The following is a 7545-nucleotide window of genomic DNA, read 5'->3' on the forward strand; positions in this document are numbered from 1 at the left end:
ATGATCAGAATGGTCCCAAGAGTGATGCTAGTTTGCAGATTTCTCACATGCTGACTGAAGGGATTTTTGCCGTGGCTCAATAGCTTTCGAGGCACACCTATAATACCTAGGCATTTTGTGCAGTTTAACCACCCGGGTACCACCATTCTTGTCTCCACCAACTGGTTTTGTGACAGTCGCCAAGAACCTTCTCCTTTTTCTTTTCGATCCTGGATTTAGTGGCCAAGTATTTCCTCTTGTACATGGCCTTCCTGGAATCCATGGCAGACCGGGAGTATCTGCCGGTGCCCCGGACTAGGACCGGGTTTCGGCTGCAATGGGGCTTCCCCTTCTTGGACTTTTTAGCCTTGGGGTCACCCTTTTTAACCTTGCCACTGGCATCAGCCTTCTTGGCTTCAGGTTTCTTCTCCTTAGTATCCTGCTTTGCAGCTTTTTCTCCTGCCATCTTATATAGTGGGAAAGACCAATCTTCATCTTCATTACATTTTCTGGACAACCGCACACAGATGTGGTACGGGACGTTTCTTATTCCTTTGGCCCAGAGAGCTTTGTTGAGCCTGATGTCAATGTGCACATCTGGAGTACCCATCTCCTTCATGGCAAATTCCCGGATCTCTATGAGTGCCTAAGGGGCACGTTTCTTGATGCCCATGCCATGGATGCGCTTGTGAATGTTGATGGTGTACTCCCGGGTCACCACCTTGGTAATGCCAGAACGGCCCTTCTTCTTTCTGCTACCCCTCTTTGTGGGAGCCACTCTGCCTGGCCTGTTGGAAAGCGAGAGCCAGATATTTTTGACAGGGATACACCACTGTTGCAATCCTCCTGCCTCCGTCTCCCAGTTAGTTAGGACCACAGGCACAGGCCACCACATTCTGCCTGTGTAGGTTGAACCAGTAACCCAGCTCCCACATCCCACTCAGCCCAACTACCCCACAGCAGCACCCTCCCACTTGTTGCCACCAAAGTGAGACCTGAGTGCATTTTTCTAGTTCTTCCCAAGAGACCACAGATATTAGCAGTAGCTCTGGGCCTGTGCTATCTGTTTAATGCCTCTCCTCTAGTGAGAGAATTGGTCAATTTCAAAGAAGCTATAGGAGTCTGAAGATATTTATTTTACAGGCCAGCCTGACATGGTGGCTAAGGCGGCTGGATCCCACATGGCCGACTATGTCCTAGACCCATCCTAGATGACGGAGTCCTAGACCCAGATCCTGGAAAAACATGCAGGGCACATATACATTACCAAAATCTTGAGAGGAGGGAAAAATGAAGGTGAAGGGATTGCAGCATGACCATCCCACACAGGAAGAACTTTCTCACTTTCTTTCTCTCTAGTCAGCACACATGCCCTGTAGCAAAACTGAAAAAAAAAAAGGACCAGAGGTGACATGGCCCTAAGGCGGCTGGATCCCACACAGCTGACTACGCAGTTCAAGTCCCGGACCCAGTGACCTAAAAAAATCACACCAGGCATGTGCATGCATGTGTGTGCACCCAAAATTCCAAGAGGAGGATAGAGGAGAAGGGACTGTAGCATGGCCATGCCCCCTGGGGGGTGATTTTCCTTCTCTCTCTCCCTGCGTCTTTCTCTCCAGAGAGTACACATGCCTATAGCAAAAAGAGCTATAACGAAGGATACTTCTTTTACAAACCTTGCAATATCCAGGGTGAAAATACATATATCAATGACCAGGAAGAATATATGATATTTCAAGATTTTTTTTTTTTAAAGAGAGGTTTTTGCTATAGGGTGTGAGCGCTTGCCAGAGAGACAGAGAAAAACAGAAAGTAAGAAATCACCCCCCCCCCCGTGGGGGGGATGGCCATACCACACGCTTCTTCTCCATTCTCCTCTTGGGATCCTGGGCATGCACGCACACATGCCTGGCATGAGTTTAAGCCACCGGGTCTGGGACTCAAACTGTGGTAAACTACTTGGGAGTCCAGTGAGAGACATAGAGACAGAAAGCGAGAAATCACCCCCCAGGGGGGATGGTCATGCCTCAATCTCTTCTCCATTCTCCTCTCGGGATCTTGGGCACGCACAAACACGTGCCCGGCGTGAGTTTTAAGCCACTGGGTCTGGGATGCGAACCGCTGTTGACTACATGGGAGTCCAGTGACATAGCCATTATGCTAACTGCTGGTTCCCCACCCAGCGTGAATTTTAAGACACCAGGTCCCGGACTTGAACTGCAGTCGACTATATGGAAGTCTGGTCACATAACCATTACACTATCTGCAGGTCCCAAGACAGCTCTTTTTTTTAATATATATATATATGTTTATTCATTTCATTCATTTATTTTAATTTGATCAGAGACAGACACAGAGAGAGAAAGTGAGAAAGCAGGCCACCAGGTCCAGGACTTGAACCATGGTTGGCCATGTGGGAGTGTCTAGCGCTTTAACCACCACGCCACCTGCTGGTCAAGACAGCTCTTTTTTTTTTTTTTTTGGAGAGGTTTTTGCTACAGGGCATGTGTGCTCGCTAGACAGACAGAGAGACAGAGAGACAGGAAGCAAGAAATCACCCCCCAGGGGGTATGGCCATGCCGCAATCTCTTCTCCTCCATTCTCCTCTCAGGATCTTGGACATGCATGCACACGCGCCTGGCATGAGTTTTAAGTCACTGGGTCCAGTACGCGAACCGCGGTCAACTACGTGGGAGTCCAGCGACATAGCCATTACGCTAACTGCTGGTCCCCCAAGACAGGTCTTTTGAAGTCAGGAAAATTTGAACCTTAGAAATAAGTCTTTAAAATTCATTTGTAAGACATTCTCAACCCTTCAGGATGTAACGGGAATCAGTGATGAGAGAGGGTAAAGGACAGAGAAAGCAAGAGACGAGGATTTATGTATCAGCTGGCAAGCAAACTGTATGCAACCTAGAGCCATTTATTTACTAATGGAAGGTATTCCGGTTTCCTTTTAAAAATGTAGAAGACATCTGTGCTTCCTGATAACACTAACTTTGAATGAGTACATATTAAACATGAGGAGAAGTGGGAATGGGGAAAAATATTTGGAAAATGGAAGGGAAGACTACAATTAAAATGATACTGAAGGCCTGCCCACAAACTGGTGATTAAGGGCGCTAGATCCCCGAGGGCCAACTGTGATTTGACTCCTGGCCCTGGCAGCTTGAGAAAATGGCCAAGCAAGTATGTATGCTTGCCTAGACTTCTAACAGGATAGAGAAATGGAGCAGAGGGGCCTGTGGCATGACCACTTCCCATTTAAAAGGAGTGCTTTCTCCCTTTCCTCCTCTTTGGCAAGTGGACAGAGAAATCTAGCCAAAAAAAAAAAAAAAAAAAAAAAAAAGAAAAAGGACCTATTCCACAACACTGACATGTTCCTTATAGTAGACTTTGCTGTTTTCCTTAAGACTTTTACACCTCTCTACAGTTGTGGGACAACTATAAAAGTATAGTAATTTCACTCCAAGGGTAAGCCTCAACTTGCCTCATTGGGAGGAATGATCACATATTCTAAAGTGATTCATTCAGGGACAGGCAGATTTAAGCCAGAGTACGGCATTTCCCTGATCATAGGGATTGGTTCAGGAAGGAAAATAATACCCATCTGATCAATGAGATATGTGGTTTGCTACAACTTCAGGAAAGAAGAACGGTTCTCGCTATGTTAAGAGATCTTGTGAAGGCAATTCTCTTAGCACCCTGACACAGACAAGCAGGTTGTTGATAGGATGCTGTGAATATAAGGGTAAGCAAGGCTTGGGTTGAGGTTAACACACCAAAAGGCTTATGGGAAAGATGGAAAATAACTAGATTGCTGCTGAACAACTGAATCAAACCTACTTGAAGCCTTTTATGCCTGTCAACATCCAGTTACATAAACCAATAAACTCTCTAACTTTTTTTAGTACTTTATTGAGGTATAATTTACATGTATCAAGTGATCAAAGCTTAAGTTTAAGGTTTAATTACTTTTTATGTATGTATACACCCAAAAGGCCACCACATGGATCGAAATATAGAACCTTTTCATTCTAGAAAGTTCTCTTATTTCCCTTTCTAATCTGTATAACCCCCTACCATTCCTCACACACACATCTTGCAAAGGTACCGGTACCTCCATGTCATCCCAGCTGACCACTAGGAAAGCTTTTTTAAAAAAATTATTTCATTTTGTCATTATTATTATTTTTTAATTTTCTACAGGACACATGCACTCATCAATTGAGACAGAGACAGTAAGAAAGCAAGCCCCCGGGTCCGGGACTCAAACCATGGTTGGCCATGTGGAAGTCCAGCAACTTTAACCACTATGCCACCTCCTGGCCCCACTAGGGAAGCTTTTAGCAATAGGACACCTTGTCAAAGGGCTATCTGCCACCAAAGACGGGCTCCTCATCACCAACAGGGTGATGGGTGGTCCAATTTTCATTTTATTTCCTGCTTTCTTAGACCATTTCTGATCCAACTGTAACAGGCTGATTCTTCAGGAAGCAGAGATTAAGACAGAAGTACAAAAGGTTTCTTGGTGAGTAACATCTATGAAAGGAAAAAAGGAGAACGGAGAATTGCTCAGGCAGAATGATCAGAACACAGAGCCAATCTCCAAGGCGTCTGCCAGCCAAAGCTCCAGGGCAAAGGTTGCCTAATAAAGGAGCCTGCATTCAGCAGAAATGGTAAGGCACTTGTGCATTCATGGGCTGGAACCTCCCTCACAGGCTGAGGCAGATTGTGATGAAGCTCATAGCTAAAAAATTATTAGCTAAATACACTCCTTGTAGCTTTCCTTCAAGAGCAACACAGGTGCGTGTCTGCCACCCTTTCCTCCCTTCCCTTATACAGGTTCTACCAACTTTTCCAGGTACCTGGTGCCTTGGAGTCCTGAGCTTTTCTAAGGTTGTGTGTGTGTGTGTGTGTGTGTGTGTGTGTGTGTGGATTCCTCCCTTCCCTATGAAGACTCCTGGGTTCCCTTTTTCTCTGTTTTGCAAAGATAGCTACATTATGCTGCAACTTAACCCAGGTTATTTAGGTCCAATGACCAAGAGACTGTCTCTATTCTGCAGTTTGTGTATCTGCTTTTCATCTTCCAGAGTATTTTTCATGTTGGCATCTCATCTGTTCTTTCTGTGCTTTGGGTTTATAATTTTCTCATTGTCTTTCTGGCATCTAAATCAGGAGCTGGCCAACTTTTTCTATAAAGGGCCAGACAGTATATATTTTAGGCTTTATGGGCCATGCACATATTTGTTGCATATATAGATGTATATTTTTTACTATCATTTAAAAAAATTAATAATCATGCAAAAATAGACCATGGCTATAATTGATGAACTCCTGATCCACAGCCTTGCTACTCAGAATGTGATATTCAGGGGCCAGCAGGTGCCATGGTGGTTAAGGCACTGGACTCCCACATGGCCGACCTCGATTCAAGTCCTAAACCAGGTGGCTTGCTTTCTTAATTTCTTTTTCTCTCTCTCTCTGCTCTCTGTCTCTCTCTAGTGAGTTCATGTGTCCTATAGCAAATTTTAAAATAATAATTCTTTCTTTGAGAGGTTTTTGCTATAGGGCATATGTACTCGCCAGAGAGACAGAGACAGAGAGGCAGAAAGTGAGAAATCATCCGCCCTCCAGGGGGAATGGCCACGCCACAATAATCCCTTCTCCTATATTCTCCTTTCAGGATCTTGGGCACACACGCACACATGCCCAGCGTGAGTTTAAGCCACCGGGTCCAGGACTCAAACCGTGGTTGACTACATGAGAGTCCAGCAACATAGCTATTAGGCCATCTACTGATCCCTAAAATAATAATTATTTAATTATTAATTTAATTTAATTTATTTATTTATTATTATTTAATTTGACCAGAGAGAGAAAGAGGGAAAGTGAAAAAGCAAGCCTGCAGGTCCAGGACTGAAACTGTAGTCAACCATGTAAGTGTCTAGCACCTCAACCACCACACACCTACTGGGGCCCAAGTAAATTATTCTTTTTTAAAAATAAAAATGTTATAGACCAGCAACATTGGCCTCACCAAGGAACTTGACAGAAATACAAAATCAGATTCCATCCCAGAACTGCTGAATCCACATTGTTTTGTTTAGCATAGGATGAATGCACTCTCAAGAGAGAGACAGAGAAAGTGAGAAATCATCCCCTGGGGGGATGCATTCTGAAATCCCTTCTCCTCTATTTTCGTCTTCTCTCAGGATTTTTGGCACACATACACATGCACCTGACATGATTTTTCTTTTCTTTTTTTGGAGAGGTTTTTGCTATAGGGTGTGTGTGCTCGCCAGAAAGACAGAGAGAGACAGAAAGTGAGAAATCACCCCCAGGGGGTATGGCCACGCCGCAATCCCTTTTCCTCCATTCTCCTCTCAGGATCTCGGTCACGCACACACGCACACACCCAAAGTGAGTTTAAGCCACCGGGCCCAGAATTCGAACCACAGTTGACTACATGGGAGTCCAGCAACATAGCCATTATGCCAACTGCTGGTCTCCTTTTCTTCTTTTTTAAATAATTCTTTATTTATTCCATTTGTTATTATTATTATTTTTTAATTTGACCAAACAGAGAGAGAGTGAAAGGGAAAGTGAGAAAGCGAGACGCCAGGTCTGGGACTCAAACCATGGTCGGCCATATGGGAATCTGGCGCCTTTAACCACCACACCACCTGCTGGCTCCCTGACATGATTTTTCAAGCCACTGGGTCTGGGAACCATGGTGGGTCATCTAGGAGTACAACACCTCAACCACCACACCTGCTGGCCCCTACATATTGCCTTTTTTTTTTTTTTTTTTTTTGAGAGAGAGTTTTGGTACAAGGCATGTGTGCTCATTGGAGAGATAGAAAGAAAGCGAGAAATCACCCCCCAGGGGGAATGGCCATGCCATAATCCCTTTTCCTCCACTCTCCTCTTGGGAATTTGGACACACAGGAAGACATGCCTGGCATGAGTTTCACCACCAGGTCAAGACTTGAACCATGGTTGACCACATAGGAGTCCAGCAATGTATAACCGTTATACTACCTGCTGGTCCACACATTGCATTTTAATGAGTTCCCCAGCTGATTGATACATGCATTAAAGTCTGGGAAGTGCTCATCTAGAGAGATTTAGACAGGAATGAAAACAAATGTTCAACCTGTTAGGTTTAACCAGAAGTCCATTTCATCAAAGCTAGTTTGAGTTGAGATTTAATACTTGGAATTGAAGGTGTGCTAATATACATTTCCTTAGCTATTACTTCATTTTCCTGACAATTGATTTTCTTCCCCACAACTGAGTGGTTAAATCTAATTTTTTTTTAAAAATTTCCAGATGATGCATATGCTTACCAGAGAGATGGAAAGACAGAAGAGAGGGGGTTGACCAGTGGCGTGGTGGTTAAGGTGGCTGGATTGCACATAGCTGACTACAGTTCTAGCCCAAGACCTGGCAGCTTGAAAAATATGCAGGATACATGTGCATGCATTCCCAAAAGCAGAGAAGAATGGAGAAGAGATTGTCACATGATCATCTCCAATGAAGCATGCTTTCTCACTCTCTCTC

Source organism: Tupaia chinensis, unplaced genomic scaffold (genome assembly GCF_000334495.1).
Source record: "Tupaia chinensis unplaced genomic scaffold, TupChi_1.0 Scaffold000387_1, whole genome shotgun sequence".
Classification (NCBI taxonomy): Eukaryota; Metazoa; Chordata; class Mammalia; order Scandentia; family Tupaiidae; genus Tupaia; species Tupaia belangeri.